General features: G+C 38.3%; 1 protein-coding gene across 6 annotated transcripts in view; it reads left to right on the top strand.

The window, feature by feature from the left end:
• Window positions 1-20,518, top strand: part of CHRM3 (cholinergic receptor muscarinic 3) — a 538,512-nt gene that overhangs the window by 261,373 nt on the left and 256,621 nt on the right. For 5 of the 6 annotated variants that reach the window (XR_009559345.2, XM_060286380.1, XM_060286377.1 and 2 more), the window contains exon 4: window positions 9,189-9,291. The exons of the other annotated variant lie outside the window; for it this stretch is intronic. The gene's annotated coding sequence lies outside the window, so the exon portion shown is untranslated. The remainder of the gene's footprint in view (window positions 1-9,188; window positions 9,292-20,518) is intronic. 6 annotated transcript variants of the gene reach the window in all.

The following is a 20,518-nucleotide window of genomic DNA, read 5'->3' as shown; positions in this document are numbered from 1 at the left end:
ATATACATATATATATATAACTTTTTATCATGTTACTTATGACGTGATTATCTTTTTGCCTAAAAGAGAAAATAAACTTCCCAAAGGCAACGAAGATAATTACACTTCTCTACATCCCACAAAGACACTAGTATATCATGCTTTCTACCTGTGCATTTCTTTGGAATAATTAAATGTAGAACATCTTGGTAAAGAGACAGGTGTCATATGTCCCTATCCTAGGAATTTTTCTATATCCCTTGTTCTATAGTCAGACTCTTTTTAAAATTTTTGTTCTTTAAGTTTGCTCCTAAGGTGAAACGTTTTACTAGAAGATATACTTAGAAAAGGAATGTGTCTAAAGGAAAATGAGAGCTCTGTGATAATAGGATTGTGTGTAGCCCCTGCACAACTTCCACTCTTAAACACCCTGTGCCTTGTTGTTCTAGTTTAACATTAAGAACAATTCTCAGTTTGTCCATAATGGGTTAGATTCTGGAGAACAAAGTTCTAATTTAGCACATCAGAGTGTGATTGCAGCACTTACGTTCTTTGTTGGTAATTAGTACATGTTTTTTGTCCACTCTTTTGCTCATTAGAAAAACAGTTTGGGATCTTATACACAGAAACCACGGGTAGTTCTAGAGATAATAGGATCGGGGGAAAACACCATTTTCTATTTTATACATCACTAAGAAACTGAAAGGAACATTAATGTCTCTAAAGACCATCCCTGCCTACATAGTTGAACACTGCCATCTATTCAGTATATCATTAATCAGTCTATTTTGACTGACTTCATTGTGAGCTTCAATCTCCTGGAAAATCTATAAAATGATTTATAAAATCTGTAAAAATAATGTCAGCATGGAGTCTGTGTACACTCTGTGTTAGCCAGAACCGGGCTCAGCACTTCCGGACCAGAACCCTACTCATGTGACTGGGAGCCTGGAGCCAGCTTTGCCTGAAGGTAGCAATACTCCGAATGCCTTAAAAGGGGAAGGTAGGATGAAAATAATTAAGTCCAATTTTCTTTCCCTTTTAAATTTTTCGTACTCTTTCTTTGTGTTCACTGTGTTGAATTGGTTTCCTTGTTCCATTTGTTTCAGTCATCACGTTAAGCAGACTGTCGTTCAGCTTTACTTAACAAAGTGGTGTTTCTCTACACCTTGCTGTTTCATTTGTTCCTGAAAGGGCCTCTCTTCTGCAGGTAGGCTTACTGAAATTCGTGATTGTCGAATATAAAGGACCAGACTGAGAGGTTTAATTAATTTTCTCTCAAATTATTCAGGTCTTGACTTATCCATGTCACACAAGTTGATTCTGTGAAAATTGCTGTTGACTAAGAGATGAAAGGAGAAAAGCAGAGAATGAAATGGAAAATGTAACAAAGATGCAGAAAGACGTTACACAGGATCAGGAGATAAGGATGCGGAGAGGAAGTAGTTAAGGCAGACATCTACCGCTAACTAATATAGTAAGAATATCTTAATTAAAGAAACGCAATCCACTAGATGTTTAAAACGTTTTAGATAAAAAATTGCAGACATATTCAAAAGTAGACAGAATAACGTAATCAACCCCCTGTGCTGACCACCTGCCTTCAGTAAGTGGCAGTACATGGCCAGCTTATTTCTTTTCTGTGGCACCCTTTTCCCACAAACACTGGATTCCTTTAAAACAAATGTAAGACCTGTGTATTTCCTTTTGTACCTAAAGTAATATTTTAATATTAAAAATTACTTAAAACTATTTTAAGAGATCAGTTCTGATACTATAAAAGAATAAGAAACCAGGTAAAGTTAATTTTAATCTCAATATTATATTGAGATATAATGTATATACAATAACAAGCACTCACTTTTAGTACATATTTGGTTGAGGTTAAACAGATTTACCTACCGTGCTATTACCACTAAATCAAGCTGTAGGCCATTTCCATCACCACACAGAGTTCCTGTGTAGCCCTTCCTCGTCAATTGACATACACCCTATCCCACCCCAGTCCCAGGCAATCACTGTTCTGCTTTTTGATCCTTCGATTAGATTTCGTTTTTCTAGACTTTTATAATAATTGAGTCCCACAGTATGCACTTTTATATCTGGCTTCTTTTGCTCAACATAATATTTTTGAGGTTTATACATGGTATTGTGAAATAGTATCAGTGATTCATCCCTTTTTATTGCATTGCATCCCTATTTAATTCCATTGTATGACAGTAACAAGATTTGCTTTCTCCCTTCCATCTGATGGACATTTTTTTCCAGTTTGATTATGAATGAAGTTGCTTTGCTTATGAACGTTGATACACAAGTTTCTCTATAGACATATATTTTCATCTCTCTCGGGTAAATCGCTAGGAGTAAAATTGCTCAGCTACATATTAAGCGTATATTTACCTTTATAATAAACTGCAAAACGGTCTTCCATAGTGGCTGTATCATTTTACATTCCTACCAGCAGTGTAAGAGAGTTACAGCTACCTCACATCCTTGCCAAGGTTACGATAATCAGTTGTTTTAATGGTGTCATGGCATCTAATTGTGGTTCTAATTTACATTTTCCTAGTAACTAACGTTGTTGAGCATCTTCTTCAGAGGACTACTAGACTCCTCAAACTTTGATCACCACTTCCTCAATTTAGTAAGGCAACCGAGCTGTGCTTGACTTCCCCTTCCTGTGCCCACTTCCCAGAAGCCTCTTCCAAACCAAGAGCCCAGTTACAGGTTTCTGTTCTCTTCTTGGTTTCCCTTCTCTGTCATCACAGTCCTACACTACTTACCCAATTCCTCAAAATAGTTATTTCATTTATTATATTTTCTCGGGGTTTTGGGGGGATGGGGGGTGCCAGGGTATAGGTTATACTCCATCCCTGTACTCTGTTATGGCTAAAAGTGGAAATCCAAGTTAGTTTTCGAGAAAGAATTTTCTAGATTTTTTTAGTTTATCAAGGGTCAGCCCAGAAAATGCCAGTCATATATGGTGGAAAAACCCTTCAACTTATTACATCTAGGCTCACTCTCTGATATTAATAGACTACAACACCAAGAAAGAAAAGGAAAACATGACCCCTTGCTGAGTCCGAGGAATTCTGCAAAACAAGAATGACGGTGGAAGGAAGGAAAGTGAAGCAGTCTAATACGTGCCTCCCAACTTTCTCTCTTGGAGTTTCAGCCCAGAGAATGAGGACTGTATTTATGAGAAGGACATGTGTACCAAGACAGGCAACTACTTCATATGCAGCCCTCTGCCAGCATCATAGCAAACTTAGCAGTTCAGCCTGGTCAGTCGGAGGAAAGCCTTGGAACTTCCGTTCTGGTGTGGCATAGATAGGACCCCGGACAGCTGCAGAATGTGTCAGTGGTTCTTACCTGAGGGCTGCAGCACCCCAGGGCTGAACGTGCATCGCAGTCAGACGTCAGAGAAGGCTGCACTGTCAGCAGGAGGTTGGATGAGGCTGAGTTAAACAGAAATGTCTACCCAACTTTAATTGGTCAAGAAGTAACAAATGGTATGCATGCCAGTGGCGAGCCTAATTCTAAATGTCAGCCGGGCTAGGAGCGCCCACATGGATAAGGAGCCCTGCCGCATAGGTCAAGGGAGATAGACTAAGTCATGTTTTGAGATGCAGAATGTTTCTTCTCTTCCTGAGTTTACTGAAGCCATACCCCTCTCCACTGTGTGTGTGTGTGTGTGTGTTTAAAGAAAGAGTGAGAGAGGAACGCTAATGGAAAGGCTGACTTACACAAAAGAGATTGAGCAGTACTTGAATTACATTTAATTTTGCATTTCTCTTTATATGTAAATGTATAAACAACTGCCGGGGGAGAGGCAGGGGATGTGGTTTGTGAATTTCTTTTTATTTTTTTTATTTTTTATTTTTTTACATCTTTATTGGGGTATAATTGCTTCACAATGGTGTGTTAGTTTCTGCTTTATAACAAAGAGAATCAGTTATACATATACATATGTTCCCATATCTCTTCCCTCTTGCGGCTTCCTCCCTCCCACCCTCCCTATCCCACCCCTCCAGGCGGTCACAAAGCAACTACCAAACGTAAGGTAGATAGCTAGTGGGAAGCAGCCTCATAGCACAGGGAGATCAGCTCGGTTTGTGAATTTCTAATGATTTGTGAGATTTACAGACTTAGGATGGATGTTCCTTTGCTTTCTAAGAGCTGTTGAGCCAGGAGATAGGCAATGTAGTTTTTCCACCTTAATCTCACTTCTAGAGGGTAGGAGATATTTTGGAGCAGCAAATCCTAGAAATTTACTGCCTAAAACCAGGAATGAGATCCCGACTAGAGAGAGATGAATAGATACCATCTGAGACAAATGACGAACACTTGCTAGTTCACCCTTGTTCTTACGTGGGACAGAAGCCAGTAGCTGTGAGTTAGCTATTGTCTCTTCAAATGCACCTTCTCCCTGCCCTGCGAAGACTAAATGGCTTCCCAGGGATGGAGGAGACCCTGTTTGGGAGATGGGTGATGTCTTAAGAAAATGAAGAAATGGGAGATTCTGAGGCTCAGCCAATTTTCTTTAGCTTTTTTTTTTCCTTTAGAAAATGGGATAGAGGGAATGTAAGAAGGTGAAAGTTATGTTACAGTGTGGAAAAGACTGTTGATCATAGATTCATTTAAAATCACATGCATTAGCAATTATGTCAACAGATCTTCTTGGTTTTGTAATCTAAGTTTTCTGTGGACTGTCATTATAAGAAATTGATTGTCACCATTCTGTTAAAATATGTGTATATATATATAATCTCAGCATCATACTAAGTATATCTCTTTCATCTCCTACCTCCTTCCTCCACTGTCAAATACTTAACGATGTAACAAAATAATATTTTATGTGCTAGAGACCATTTCACCATGTAAACACGTGTTCCAAATATATATCATGTTTGTGGGTCTGCATTTTTATTCAGTAGGTATTTCAAATAAGTACAATTTTAAAATATATTATGAGAATGGGGTTAAGATTTTTTAATGCACTCACAGCTACTCTATCCTAGCACCACAATTTTCTGTATTCTGGTTACGTCTCTATATTGTGCCTTAGTTATTACTTTACTGGCTACTTAATATACTGTGGAGTTAATATACAAACATTGTCTTAGATGCCCTGCTGTGGGATACACAAATAGTTTCTGTTATTCACTAGTATTATGAATAATGCTACAATGAACATTTTCCTAATTTTGAATTGTTTCTTTGGGATAATTTGTGAGTGGGATTAGTAGGTCCAATGATATGAATATATTTCAGGACCCTAAATATAGGTATGTGTGAGATCAGTGATTCAGTGGGTTCTACATATGCATAATACCACCAAAATATGTGAGTTTATCCATTGTTTTCCCAATAGTCCCATCTGCATTTTATTATTTATAATTGTAGCTAATGCAGTCTGTGTCCTTTTTTAAATTTTGGGTTTGTTGATTGCTATTGAGATTTTTAAATTTACATATTGCTTACTGTTTGAGGATTACTGTGGTTTTAATTAGGAAAATCACCTAAGTATCAGGCAAACACAGTTTCAAATCCCAGCTCAGGCCACTTCTTGTTGTGTATTAAGTAAATTAGCCTCTCAAAAAAAATAATAATTCATTTGTAAACTAGTGACGATGATACCTTCTTCACAAGGTTGTTGAGATGATCAGATGAGAAATCAATGCCTGGTGTGTTAGTACCATAAGGGAAATAATTAATTCTCCTTCCCTCTGCCTGTACCTCCCTCATCTCATCTACCAATCCACCTGCCCCGACTTCTTCTTGCATGGATTAAGCATCCAGGTTCTTTTGGTACAAATTTTCATAGAACCCGATTTCTCATTCCAGAGTTTACAGGGGCTAGTTGTCAGGTTTCTCTTTTTTTTTTTTTTTTTTTTTTTTTTTGCGGTACGCGGGCCTCTCACTGTTGTGGCCTCTCCCGTTGCAGAGCACAGGCTCCGGACGCACAGGGTCAGCGGCCATGGCTCACGGGCCTAGCGTTTCCGCGGCATGTGGGATCTTCCCGGACCGGGGCACGAACCCGTGTCCCCTGCATCGGCAGGCGGACTCTCAACCACTGCACCACCAGGGAAGCCCTGTCAGGTTTCTCTAGAGAACCAATTTCTATCGTGCCAGCAAATGCTGGATTATACAGCAAATCACTGAGGTCAAATCTGTTGGACCCCATGAATTTCCTAAGTATTCATACAAACAAATGGGAAATACATTCGAAATAATTTTTTTCCATAAATTACTCATTTTAGAATGTTGTATGTAGTCCAGTTTCTCTTTTAAATGACTTATCCAAGTTTTCTTCCATTAGGTTGCTCACAGGTATTTTTGATTCGTTTATTTGCTTCTATGTTTTGGTTTCAAATAATGCTTCTGCTTCATCTGCTCTCTGCTGCATGTCAAGAACAAGCTTACTTCTGTGGTAACAAGTGTGGTTTGTCAAGCAGCTGTTACACAAGGTCATTGCTGGAAGTTGCATATCTGGATGATACTGTCATTTGGATTTTGTCTGTCTTACATCCAGTGTCTGTCTGTATTCTAGGCATTACTGTTCATCTGTTGCCTGGCATTGGTTTCTATCTTGAGAGCCTCTGTAGCAGAAGCTGCCTTTTTAAGCCATCACGCTTCTTTAAAGCCAAAATAATTCCTAATATGTTGTAAGGTCTCAGAAAGCCTGTAACAAGCATACAGTTTCTCAACTGGAAAAGCATTGAAAATAAAAACTTCTATCCTCTTTCATGAGGGCAAGGAGATTTCAGGGCTACCGAAATATTTTTCCAGTCTCTCACCTTCATGATGAGAAATTGAACTGAGTAAGATGTATTCTAAGCAGTTTCACTTCAGGAGTTTAAAAGAGAAAAAGTGGGAGGAGAGAGAAGAAGAGGAAGGGAAAAAATCCTCTACAATCTTTCCAGCCTCAGCAACTATATTTCTCATCCTTTGGAGAATGCCACAGGCTCCTTTAGAGTTTTTCTTATATAAGCTATGTGTCATAGACAAGGTTTCTTCATTTTTGCATTACTAAACCTGCTTTGCCCTCATCTCCATGCTTTCTCTCCCCATTTTTACATGTTACGAATGAGTGCTGGACTCCATTCCTCTCTGAATAGATGCACTAATTCCAACCTCTGCCTAGAGTTCAAAGCCCTTTTATCCATACACTACATCAGCAAAGTTATTAAAGTGCTGGTGAAGTCAGAAGCGAGAACCACCAGGCCTGAGAGAGGCTCATATATAACAGTTACGTCCACAGAGGGCGTTTGAGGATCAGAGCTGGGTGTAGACAGAATCACCGGTTTCTCCACGGTTGCTGGACCAGTCTTGCCTTCAGTATGGCCACACGGAGAACTCTTTTATTAAAGATATCAAAATCCAGGTGAAAACATGTGGAATTAATCACAATTTTTCTATCCCACGCTTGACTTCCTGAAATTGGAAACAGGAAAGGTGATGGTGGCCGTGGTTTGGTTGTACCCGGAGTCCACACGGCAGTACAGTCGGGAAAGCACACGTCATGAAATAGGACAGAGACTGGAACGTCCATACCACATGCCACATGCACCGCTCCCTGCACAGAGAGGGCACTGGACTGGTCTACACGAATCACTTTTTTTTTCCAATTGTATGAAGCTTTTAAATTTTTTATTTTTATTAAATGTAGGTGATTTACAATGATTCAGGTGTAGAGCAAAGTGATTCAGTTATACACACACACACACACACACACACATATGTATGTCACTTCAGATTCTTTTCCATTGTAGTTTATTACAAGATATTGAGTAGAGTTCCCTGTGCCATACGGCAGGTCCTTGTTTATCTACTTTATATATGGTAGTGTGTATCTGTTAGTCCCAAATTCCCAATTTATCCCTCCCCCACCTTCGTTTTGGTAACCATAAGTTTGTTTCCTATGTCTGTGAGTCCGTTTCTGTTTTGTACATAAGTATATTAGTCATAAAAAAGAATGAAATACTGCCATTCGCAGCAACATGGATGGACCCAGAGATTATCATACTAAGTGAAGTAAGTTAGAGAGAGACAAATCCCATATGACATCCCATCGATGCAGAATCTGAAAAATGATACAGATGAACTTACACCAGTTATCTTCAGGTCTTGGGCAGACCCCTCAACCGTGTGAAGCCAGGATGCGATGACGTGTGTAGAGGAGCTTGGGAATAGGTTCAGCTTCTATACAGTTATTGGAGTGGGTGCTTTCGTTTGTACCGCCGTGCCGTGGACTGATTTACAGCCCTTTAAATCTGTAAAAGGATGTTCTGCCATTTCCTTTGTGCATGTTCTGTTCCCTCACATTATTGTAGGCCCGATATAAGGCAGCTTTCAGAACATGCCGTTCTCCCTCACAGCTTCCTGTGTTTGAACATGCTGCCTGAATAACACCCTTCTCCTCCCTCACCCCTGCTTCGCCGGCATATCTCTTTGTCTGCCTGTCACTCTTCTACTCAACATTCAAGGCTCAGCTTAAAGACTCTCTGCTCAGTGATGCCACCCCTGTACCCTGTCTGCACTGGGAACACAATGACTGAGTGCTCAGGGTTGATGAGGGTCCAACGTGGCCTTGCCCACTTGAGTGGACTTGGGTTTTTTGAATGCAGGACCAAGTCCTATTCATTTTCTCAACCCAATATCTGGTTCATGTTATTCACTCAGTAAATATTGATCAAAATGATGGATGAATGTCAAATACTTGTTGCCATGAAATAAATTGTACTAGTCAGATGAGTGGTTCTTCGCTAATTTGCTATGAAACTTGTGAAGGAAACTCAACACTTAGCTTTCTATATGTGTTTTAAATATATGTGCCTCATGTGCATATTTTAATGGGGAAGCATATAAAGTACTCCCAGCTATTGGAAGTTTCAACCTGAGAACTTGTGACCGTATATGACAGGGTCTACGAGATGTGGCATCTCGTGGAAAAGTAGGGTACACAGCTCACTGTTTCCCCAGTAACTGCAGTGGATCACTCCTGCAGCAGGATGCTAACAGGTATTGTGGAATGAAAGGGTTTCCTTGATGAAGTCCATTTGGGGAAAGTCTGGGATGAATCTCCATTTATGAAATCTATCATTTAATTAAAATGCCATTTCACAATCAAGTGATCCAAGTATCCTACTTCTTCTTTTATCTTGTTTTAGATTTATTTACTCCTTCTTTATTTGTTTGGTTTTCAGCTTTTGTGGTGACATGGCATCTGGTTTTTTTCTACAAGGAGAGTTCAGCACACAGCACAGTCCTTGATACATTGGATTGGTTTGATGATCCTACCTGGAACAGGTACATAAAAGCTTCAGTGTTTGCTTACCCATTCTTTGAATCATACCTAAGGGTGTATATCCATGTCTGCTTTTCTTGTTGTTGACTGAGGATGAAATTTGTTCTGGAGAGTAAAATTCACGTGTCAGAGATGACCTTTGTCTTTTCTACTTAGCGTATGTGTTTATAGTATGACCTACAAGACTCCCCAAGACCCTTCATTTCCTTTGTTATGGGATTAATACAAATTAAGAATACATTCATGCCAGTAGAGAAAGGAAATTCCATGCTCATATGGTTCTGAAACTAATAAGATTTAATATACAACCCTATGGAACTCAAGTATATGAAATATGACAGATCCCCTGGTATGTTTATAGATATAGTATCTGTAGCTCAAAAGTCTAACAGAAGGATGTAAACTTTTTTTTCCAAAATTAGTTCAGTCTTGGACAAAATTGAGTACCAAATTATGAACTAAATGGGAATTAATTAATGATCCTTTGATCCTCTTAGGTTTTGTGACAAGTACTCCCTTGGTATATAATGACATAAATATGACATAAAACCAAAAAAAATACAGTATTTGAAAGTTTCATGGTTTAATGAATACTCTTGAAGGGAATATTCTGAAATTAGATTCTCATGAGATATAAGCCTTGGAGCTCCTGATTTAATTCAGTTCAGACTACTTTGATGAGTACTGTGTGTGTGTGTGTGTGTGTGTGTGTGTGTGTATGTGTGGTATTTTATCACTAACAGATACTTTATTACAAGATTCATTGCTTTATTGTATTCAACTTTCAAAATATTGTTGGGAATGTGGTAGACTTGTTGAAATTCTGGTTTATATTTAGAAAAGCGTCCGATGTATATAAATTGTATTTTCAAAAGTAAAACTTTATAACAGCTCCCCTGCCCACCCCCTCCCCCCAAAAAAGTCTGCTGAAAACCACATTTGAGAAGTAGCACAGACCTGAGACTTAATAAGATATAAGACCTAGCTCTGCTCCTTAACCCATAACCTTGGAAAAACAAATTATGCTTCCTTAGAAAGGGGGAGGGGGAGGGAGGGAGAGAAGGAGGGAGAAAATAAATTCACAATTGCAGTGCACCAAATACTCCAGGTCACCTTTATTCTTAATGAGGTATCAAGTAATTAATCGATGTGTTTCCAGGAGTCTCCAGAGAATTTCACTCCTGCATTCTGTGACAGTCTGAGATCCATAATTAGAGTTTAGCCTCCCTGATTTAAGGCAGAAGTTGCGACTGGTCCCCTGAATGTTAGGGCTATCTTAGGTTGTTTATTTTATAGTTTTGGTGAGTTTTCTTTGGCCTACACAAAATTGATAAACATGTGTTTAAAAAATTGCCAAATCGAAATCATCAGGAGAGTTCACATTCAAATCTGGGCTTCCAGTCTTCTTCTTCTCTGGAAATTGCACTACAAGTAAACTAGTTACTCATCTGCCACAATTTTGTAGCTGTCATACAAATTACCTCCCTCGTCTTAACCTCTCCACGTCTAATCCATCAAGTCCTCCAAAGCCTTGCTGGGACCCAGTGGTTCTCAGCCCTCACTGTGAAAAGGTCATTTCCTGAGAGCTCAGGCTGCACCCAGAAAAGTAAGCCAGTAGCTCTGAGGGTGGAGCTGGACTTCAGAACTGTAGAAGGCTCTTCAGATGATTCTGATGTGCAGCTGAGGTTCCGAACCACCGACCTAACATCTTCATGTCTCTGTGTCAAAGGCCGTGCCCCCAGTCCAAGTCACATTCACCACTTTCTGGTCTCAGCCGTCTTCCACTGTCATCCCTAAATCACCTTCTCATTTCTATTCTTGTCCCTGTTCGATCTCATCTTCACCCAACTGCCAGAGTCATTGTTTATAAATAGAAACATATCTGGTCAATGCCTGGCTTAAAGCTCTTCAATAATAATAGCAGTAATGATATCAACTGATGATGATCATTGCTGCCTGGGTTGAATAAAGAATCTGAGTTGAGCCTTTGTTGAAGGATCAAGTCATTCATTGAGACATTAAGTATCAGAAGCAAATGGGGGAAAGGGCACAAAAGGTGTGACCGAGGGTACCAAGGAAATTTTATTCCGTTTCCACATGGGGCCTGTTGCCTAATATGACGATACCTTCCCCTTGCCTGCCCCTCCAGGTAGTGACCCTTAGGCCAGAAGCATTGCCGACTTCTACCAATTGGCATCCAGCCAGTGTCCTGATGTCACACGTCTATCAGAAGCAAAGGGATTTTATAGTTTGGCAGTGACATTATTATAAGATTAATGTTCGAACACAGCTACCAAAGTTTATTAAATGTCACTCCTTCGTAGTTGTGTGATTCACCCAGCAAAATAAGTTGATACTAGTAAATTTTTAGGCAGAATAACTGAATTAGGGATGTGTGTTTGTCGGGGTTGGTAGTTAAACCTGGGATCATATCTCTTGCCTGTCTGACATATAGTTCCTCCTCTTCACCAGCAAGAAACATAAATCCGATTATTTATTTGAGCTGCAGTGGAGACTTTTTTTCTCAGAATGACTGTGTAATGACTGTGTAGACCATAGAGGTAGTTACTGAAGTCTTTCCTTTAGACTCCAACCACCCATAACTGGAGACGGTGCGCTTCCCATTGGAAGGGAAGGAGATAAGGTGTCATCAGAAAGTTTTCGTCAAAGACACCTTCTGACATACTGTGATGTTATTTTATTTAGAGTTTAAAAATAAACCAGTAGGGCTTCCCTGGTGGCACAGTGGTTGAGAGAGAGTCCGCCTGCCGATGCAGGGGATGCGGGTTCGTGCCCCCGTCTGGGAAGATCCCACATGCCGCCGAGCGGCTGGGCCCGTGAGCCACGGCCACTGAGTCTGCGCGTTCAGAGCCAGTGCTCTGCAGCGGGAGAGGCTGCAACAGTGAGAGGCCCGCATACCGCAAAAAAAAAAAACCTAGTAAATGCAAACTTCTTTGAAGCTGAGTGGAAACTTGGGTCCATGTCAGCACTCCTTATGTACAACATACTCAACTTTATTTCGTACTGGTGACATTTTTTTCCTTCAATATAAAACCATCAGTGTTTCACAGTTGACATTATAAAAAGTTCAAGTATCCGTGTTAAGACAAAAATGTGCCTCCGATGTTCAGGTAATGGAGACCAATAAAGATGCTGAAAACTCTGTTACCTAGGTATTAAATTAATGCATGAGGAATAGCTATCTCCTTTACCTTAGGGGACCTAATTTACCCAAATAATATGTCTGGGCAGAGTTATCCTTACATTTAAGGAAACAGTTGATATTTTCAGCTCTCTCCTAAATATTTATTTTGGAGGACAAATGGAGAACAAAATACACAGAGAGGCACAGCACATACACACTGAGCATCCCTAGACACAGTACAGGATAGTGCTTATTGACAAGATGCCTTTGTATTTCCTTTGGGGATCAAGCTGGATTGGCCTTGCGTATAATTCTTCTCTGTGGTGAACAGAGTTGTAATAAGGCCACAGATTCTTCTCATGTAGGAATTTCTTTGAAAGGATTCAGGCAGGGATGTCCATTATGTTTTAGGGTTCTACATTAGTATAGACAAAGCTTTTCCAGTAAGATAAATCCATTTTTCTAAATTCTTTGTGTCACTGAGTGCCTGGGATCTGGACAGAGGAAGATTAAAAATCTCTCTAAAATTTACCATACTGCCACCACATGAAACAGCTATTGAGAGGGAAATTAATAGTGTCTGAAATGAACCTTGGGTTAAGCATACTTCACTTTGCATTTTTTACTATTTTTTTCACTTGCCATTAACTCCCTTTAATCAGAGAGGTTCCCTAAATTAATTAGGATTAATTTTTCAAATCTAATATAAAAGATAAATGTATCCTATATTTATTATAGGGCAGGAACAATATAGACGCTGAGTTGATTGTGAAGATCTGTGTTATGTTATAGTAATACATCAAACAGCTCCAAAAATATACATATTTGTCATAGATATTTACTATTATATCAGACTTTTTCTTATTCCCATCATTATTCTAGCACTTTGTGTTGACTTTTAAGAGTGAACATTTTGGAACAAAAGATACATTCTTCCGGGATCCTCCATGCTTGAACAATATTAGACTTCAGAAAATATTTGTGAAATGAATGATGAATAATTCAAATGCATTTTAATCTTAGGCACAAGCAGATGAAATTATACCACAGCTAGGAACTGACTTAGCCAATGAACTAAATATATAAAATAATGACCAATAAAAATGGTAATTCATCAGATCAGATATTGTATCTGGTATGCTCTGTGGAATCAGAGAGATGGGCATCATTTTTAAAGGATTTGGACAAAGTCAAAGGTCCAGCAAATCTAATATTTTGGTGAGCAGCTCATCCTGATTTCATTAAGGCATGGCTGTTCACTTCCCTCTTCTCCTTCACCAATATTTTCATCTTTAAAATCTTAAAAATCTTTAAAATCTTTTTTTTTTAACCTGTCATGTTAAGGGGACAGACTCCTGATTGAGGTGCCTTATCTTTAAAAACTTTGCTAGGGGCTTGTGGGACATTAAGAGGTAAAACACTATAGCATTTCTGCACTTGTGAATAATTGAACAGAGTCTAATGTTGTCTGATCAGGTAATAGTGCTACCCAAGTAAACTCTCTAGGAAGTACTTGAATCATTCTTATGCCTCCATCTACTAACCTATTAAATTTCTGACTTTTCTTGGCAAAGCTCAAAGCCAGTTAAAGTCCCATATGCTTTACATTGCTTCACTTTTGCATTTTAGAAAAAGAGTAGATGGTCCAAATGGATGTGATGATCTTATCAGCCAACAGTAATATAAGCCCTTCATACATAAAATTATTTTTCTTAGAAGAATGTGAAATTTCACTTTGAAATTATATTGCATTCTTAGTATCACAACAGTAGCACGTGTGATACTAAGGGATAAATAATTTCATATATTTAAGATCCCTAAGTTATATTCCTATATTGAAGAGATATTTAAAACAAATTATTTTACTTTATCTGAATATTAATAATATGATCAATGATAACTTTGATTACAAGTATTCTGCAATTGGGAACTTTACCATATTTAACTTAGCCATCTTAATGTTCAAACGTATTTCTCTTTATATTATTAATTTCTTTTCTTTAAACATTTTCATTCTCTACTGTTCACTTGTTTGTATTGATGTCTGCACTCTGCTTTTTTTACCCCCCCAAAAAATATTTTGGATAGATTATAAAAAGAATAAAACCTAATAATTATCAACAAAATAGAAAATTAAGGCAGAACAAATATAAATAAAACTGTAGAATCAACTGAGAAATAAACATCAGTCACAGACAGACCCTAGGGACCAACAGTTGCTGCTGTTGATTATCAGACATGACTCTGGGTTTAGTGGGGTCTAAAGCAAAATTCTGTTGGGCAATTCTGCTATCTGAAAAAGATATATTTGCGTAACATTAAAATACTCATTCTGTAAAAACAGAAATTACACATCTGATAGGAATGGAGGGGCGAAGAGTGCTTATGATACTGTGGGAACGTTGGACTAATATTTGAGGATTACTGATGTAGGAATGAGATACAGCTGTCCTGAACCATGTGTGTCTACCATCAGCCCCTTTTTATTTATGTTTGTAGTCATGCTTCAGCTGATGGTTGAAAGAAAACCATTGAAGTCAGAATTTTGTGTATTTTATTCCATCAGCCTTTGAACCTCACTGTGCTCAGAGGTCTTGATTTTGTTTTCTGTTCTCTACCACAACACTAAATTTTAAATGATGTTTTATGAAAACAAGTAGAAAACAAGTAGTAGGTATAGTTGCAAAATTATGTGACTTATGTCCACATAAAAGTGGAGATAGTTTTATTGAGTTAAATTCTGTAGTTTATTTTTCTTGGCATAAAATTACGTGTTTGCCTAACACTTTTTATTTATGATATTGGCTACTACTAGATATGTGTATTTTTTTAACATCTTTATTGGAGCATAGTTGCTTTACAATGTTTTGTTAGTTTCTGCTGTATAACAAAGTGAATCAGCTATATGCATACATATACCCCCGTATCCCCTCCCTCTTGCATCTCCCTCCCCCCTCCCTATTCCACCCCTCTAGGTGGTCACAAAGCACTGAGCTGATCTCCCTGTGCTATGCAGCTGCTTCCCACTAGCTATCTATTTTACATCTGGTAGTGTATGATACGTGTATTTTTAATTTGTTACTCTTTGAGCTTTTTTGGGGGAAAAAAAAGACAAGTCTTTATATATTCTTTGACTGAGACCATTGAACAAAGAGAAGTAAAGTGCTACTTATTTTCCTGGACAGCAACTTGTTGGATTCATGGCACAAGCTTTATATCGTTGTCCTGCTCTTGAAATCTACCCCATTTTAAATCTTCTATCAAATTCTTTGCAATATGAAAATTGTTGTGATTAATCCTCATAAAAGCACGGCACACAATTTAATCATTTTAAAAAGTAAAAAAGGGGATCATATTTTGCAAGCATCATTCTATAAGATAAAAGGGAGTTGGGAATGCCTACACATGGATTCTGGCCTTAGAAGATTGAAGACTTGTTTTCATTTTGGAAAACCAGTAGAGATAGATCTATAAAAAAAGATGAGTCTTTAATTTAAAAAAGCTTCTCCTCCTGGTAAATTACTTAATTATATATTAACATATAGCTTATTTCCAAGTACCACATTATAAACTACACACAGTTTTGAAACAATGGTAGCAAATAGAAGCAAGTAATGAGTGGCCAAAATCTCAACTTAATGTTCGTCTTCCGTGAGTTACCACTGACTTTGAGCATAGTCTTAACTTCTGATCGCAGTACCTTTATTTCCTGTTTAGAAAAAAAAGATAAAGACATTTGAGAGCCTGTCTCAGAGTTGTAAACAAAATATCACCATGGTGGTTCTGAGAGCTATCCTTCTGAGACATTTTTTCAACTAATAAAAACCATTTTAATCTAAACTGATTATCTGTACAGTGCAAAACAATTAACACAATTGAGTTTCCCCTTTAATATGCTGGACCGTCTCACATTTCCAAGGCACTGTCATGGTCCAGTCCCTGTGTGAGTCCCCTAACACATATGTTTACTTCAGAATCTCTTATTTAGTCTTCAGAGTAGCTCTGTGAGATAAGTAATGTCCTCACTTTACATGTAACAAGGAAAAATGGGTTACAGAAAAATTATGTCATGAGTCATTCCTATCTAATTACTAAGAAGGATAAACTGTGATAACCGGAACTTTTGCTCTCTTAATGCAAAACCCTTTTCCTCTAAATCAGTGCTTCTCAATCAGTGTGATTTTGTCCCCTAGGGGAACATTGGGCAATGTCTGGAACCATGTTTGGTTTTCATAACTGAGGGGGGAACTCAGTTGGTTTCACGACTGAGTTTCTATGCAAGCTCGTATAAGCTACTCTCTTCCATGCGTCCTACGTATGCTCCACATTCCGGTGTCTTACTGTTTCCTCGGAATTATACAAACACTGTGCTTGCACCTACTCATCACTCTGCATGGAGTACCCTGAACCCCCTTTCCTGACAAATGTGTATTCATCTTCAAGACCTAGATGAAATCTCACCAGAATGCTGATATCTTTCCCCGTGCCCTGCTCATCTTCTCCCCAGGCAGAGTTAAGCTCACCACGTTCTTTCCCCAACCCCTCCCTTCATAGTTACCCAGCACTTATGGCTCTGTATTGCAACTTCTTGATTTCCTTGATTGTTTACCCCTGAGACTGAGTTCCTTGAGGACTGGCACCCCCATCGTATTCATCATAGTATTGCTTAATGGCAGTGCAAAACAGTCACTAAACAAATGTTTTATTGTGAATTGAATAAATGCTAAGTGATCCATGAATCCCTCTTGATTTATCGTTCCCTTGCAGCTAGGGAAATGATGCAATAAATTAATTTGCCCCAGCATCCAAAAAGATTAGCAGTCAGTTTCATTAACTTGAGCTTTCACACGCTCACCCTTTTATAGTTGGAAAAAAGTCCAAATAGAGAAAAATGTAATGTTTTAGAAGGTGACTCCTAAAACTTTAACACCTTTAAAAGATGTAGTGTCAGGCTTCCCTGGTGGCGCAGTGGTTGAGAGTCCGCCTGCCGATGCAGGGGACACAAGTTCGTGCCCCGGTCTGGGAAGATCCCACATGCCGCGGAGCGGCTGGGCCCATGAGCCATGGCCCCTGAGCCTGCGCGTCCGGAGCCTGTGCTCCGCAACAGGAGAGGCCACGGCGGTGAGAGGCCCGCGTACCGCAAAAAAAAAAAAAAAAAAAAAGATGTAGTGTCATTCAAATTCCTCTGCTTATTAATATAAGTACTTAGAAAAAATTTAAGATATTAAGAAAAAAGCTATCACTGAAGGTCGAATGTTGTCCATTCAACAGATTTGTATTGATTGCCTAACATGTGCCAGGTTACCTGCAACATTATTTTTTTTGTTAATACTATATTTTAATAATTATAGTAAGTTGGGGGGAAATTAACAAGATGTGAGATGTGTCTTCTAATGCCCTAGAATAGTTAATTGATTCACTTTTGCTTAGAAAATATCTACACATTTTATATTTGATCTATGACTTTAAATTTATTTGTTAATAATTTTCTTTAATGGAAGCTGATGTTACCTGGTAACCCTGGTGCCGGGTTCAGAGGTTATTCATCAGTATTGTTTATGAGTGAGAACATTCCAGAACAATAACTTCATATAGTACTATCACAGCATCATCTTTCTGAGTAAATTAGATCATATTGATACTTAGATATACTTTAAAAAATCAGTTCACTGCATAGTTAAATCCATTCTAAGTTTCAAACCGTTTAATAGAGAATAAGAAACAAATTTGTGGTCTTCGTATCACAAAATTATAAAAACCCTGCCTTTACTAATATAAATGTGACCTATTTTAACTAGGTGCACTCAAGAAATATATACATTAGAGTTTATAATTATATTTTTCCCACCATCAAATACTACTGTTATCAGTGCATCGTGCCATACTGTTTCACATTAAGCCACAAAACTGTCTGCTTCTAACGTAGTTTCCAGTCTGAAAAAAGGATATACCTGTTTCACTTTTTTTTAATATACTGCAATATTCTTCATTGATCTGTTTGCAGAAGGGACTGATATAAATGTAATGGTGTGTAAGTAATAATGTATATAATTAATGTATAACTCTCTTTGTGTCTGTGTATTTCCCATCAACTTAAACACATTGTTTTGGGTTTTTCCCCCAAATATTTTATCATGCTGATTTTCAAGAAAGATCTAATAACCTTTTTTCTAACTTTATTGAAACTGCATTATCAGTACAATATTTAGTGTTTTAGTTGCTGTCTATTTGAATGCTAAAATTATTCAAGTTTACTAAGCACATTGTGCCTATTTATTTGTACACACGCTCATCTTCCTTTAAGAGTAACAGTATTTTATGTTGGCGTAGCTATGGTTTAGCAGTACTTCCATATAGTAAGTAGTATAGTTAGTGGATATGGGCATCAGCTTTGCACCCAGCAGCTCTGGATTCAAGACCTGGATTAAAACCTACCAATTGTGTTGCCCTGTTTCTTGACTTTATCTTGGCCTCTGCTTTCCCATTCATTCTGCCGATGAGGGCAATCAGGCCCACTTTGTGGAGTGGCTGTTGAAAGGATTCAGTGAGATGAGATATAAAAGGAATGCCTGGGCATGGTGAGAGTTTGGAGAATGGTGATTTTAATTTAGACCTCACCAAGGTCCTTAATAGTTTAATTTTATGTAGAGGGAGGGACAAAGGGAAAAAGTGATGTCCCCAGAGACTATGAAGTGTCTAACTCCAGGTAACACAGGTTTGATGTTCTAGTGTGAAGGCTTCCCTCCTACAGGCCAACATTAGGCATGACTGATCTTTGCATCCTCTAAGTTCTGACACATAGTAAGCATTCCAGAAACAATGAGTAAGTGAGTTTTTAAGAATTCCTGTGAAGAATTAAAGTCATGGATGAGCACATGGAAAGTGAGCCACAGTAGTGTAGCAGAAAATAATCTTTTTTGCTGAGACTGTGTTTTTTGCTCTCACACCCCGTGAGCAAGAATCCTATATTACTTGTTTTTATGTTGCCAGTACTTAAGCGAGGGCCCTGTGTAGATACTCAGTACAGCTTTATTTAATAATTGAGTAAATAAATGGATGAACTTGAAAAACTGAGAATTAAGTTTTAATGAAAATGTTTTTAATTTTAAAAAGATGTTATATTATTATTATTGTTTTGCCACTAACATTTTGGAAAGAATGTATGTCTTTCAGAAGTTTTTTTGTTTTGTTTTGTTTTTTTAACATCTTTATTGGAGTATGATTGCTTTACAATGCTGTGTTAGTTTCTGCTTTATAACAAAGTGAATCAGTCATACACATACATATATCCCCATATCTCTTTCCTCTTGCGTCTCCCTCCCTCCCACCCTCCCTATCCCACCCCTCTACGTGGTCACAGACCACCTACGTGATCTCCCTGTGCTATGTGGCTGCTTCCCACTAGCTATCTATTTTACAATTTGGTAGTGTATATATGTCCACGCCACTCTCTCACTTTGTCCCAGCTTACCCTGCCCCCTCCCCATATCCTCAAGTCCATTATCTACTAGGTCTCTGTCTTTATTCCCATCTTGCCCCTAGGTTCTTCATGACCATTGTGTTTCTTTGTTTTTTAGATTCCACATATATGTGTTAGCATACGGTATTTGTTTTTGTCTTTCTGACTTATTCACTCTGTATGAAAGACTCTTGGTCCATCCATCTCACTGCAAATAACTCTATTTCATTTCTTTTTATGGCTGAGTAATATTCCATTGTATATATGTACCACATCTTCTTTATCCATTCATCTGTCGATGGACACTTAGGTTGCTTCCATGTCCTGGCTATTGTAAATAGAGCTGCAGTGAACATTGTGGTACATGACTCTTGTTGAATTATGGTTTTCTCAGGGTATATGCCCAGTAGAGGGATTGCTGAGTTATATGGTAGTTCTATTTTTAGTTTTTTAAGGACCCTCCATACTGTTTTCCATAGTGACTGTATCAATTTACATTCCCACCAACAGTGCAACAGGTTTCCTTTTCTCCACACCCCTCTAGAATTTAATGTTTGTAGATTTTTTGATATAGCCATTCTGACCGCTGTAAGGTGATACCTCATTGTAGTTTTGATTTGCATTT

Source organism: Globicephala melas, chromosome 16 (assembly GCF_963455315.2).
Source record: "Globicephala melas chromosome 16, mGloMel1.2, whole genome shotgun sequence".
In the NCBI taxonomy this organism is placed as follows: Eukaryota; Metazoa; Chordata; class Mammalia; order Artiodactyla; family Delphinidae; genus Globicephala; species Globicephala melas.
Note: the sequence above shows the minus strand (reverse complement) of the source record. Positions and strands in the feature narration are given on the sequence as shown.